Here is a 1,089-nt window from a genome sequence, read left to right on the forward strand (position 1 = left end):
TAAAATACTTGATATTTTCTAGGTTTTTAGCAAATCTGTTAGTGTTGGACTCAATTTCTATAGAGAAAGACTAGTTGAAGAGTTAGAAGATAGTGAACCTACATCAAAATTTGTATTGCACATGAACAATTTATTTGATAGCTTGAACAGAAAATATCCAGGAGAAGGAATCAAATCTAATAGTCCAGATATTAAAGTGAGTCTCAATGAAACTGACAATGTTAGCATAAAATATTTTTTTTAACTGTTTTTATTACTACAGGTTATTAAAAATGGAATAGAATGGCTTGATTCATGGGAAATAGATATGTCAAGTGGTAAAATACTTAAAGAAAGTTTTTTAACAAAAGAAACTTCCGAAGGCCTTCGTGTGACTTAATATTCTACAATTGATCTTATAGAATACCTCCTTAGTATAGGTTTTGATTATGTATTAACTGCAAAGACAAACCAAGACCGATTAGAGGTAAGCTCAATACATAGAGAGGTAAGCTATAGGTATATATAGAGGTAAGTTTAATAAATTCATAATTACACATGTTATAATAACTTTCATTTGAATATTTAAATATTTAGATTTTTTGAGAATTTTTTCAATGAACATTTATTTTTCTGTAAGCTAAAGGGCTAAATTTTTTTTAATTACTTTATATGCTATATGACTATATATATATTATGTGCTTCATTGCAGAATATTAATTTATTCACTAAATTAACTATTATTAGCTTATAGCTATATGTAATACTACTAATAACTGTATATTGGTAGAATTTGCACAAAAAATAAACTCTTGCTATGTAATTTTGAAATATTTTTTGTTCAACTACAAGCTGGAATTAAAAATATAAAATGCAAGTTATTTTTGTTTTTTGGTATCAATTTATAATTTTAATAATGATAAGCATAATTTCATACATTTTTATTTCAAAGCAATTTTTTGGAACAGTCCGTCAAGCAGGTTGTCAAAATGACCATCCAGCGATGCCAACGTTTTTACAACTATATAGACTTCTATCAACATATAAATTATTAAAGCCACCCAAGTTTGGTAACTGCACTATATCAGAGGACGATACAAAAAGTGGATC

The sequence above is a fragment of the Acyrthosiphon pisum genome, unplaced genomic scaffold (genome assembly GCF_005508785.2).
Source record: "Acyrthosiphon pisum isolate AL4f unplaced genomic scaffold, pea_aphid_22Mar2018_4r6ur Scaffold_21273;HRSCAF=23486, whole genome shotgun sequence".
Classification (NCBI taxonomy): Eukaryota; Metazoa; Arthropoda; class Insecta; order Hemiptera; family Aphididae; genus Acyrthosiphon; species Acyrthosiphon pisum.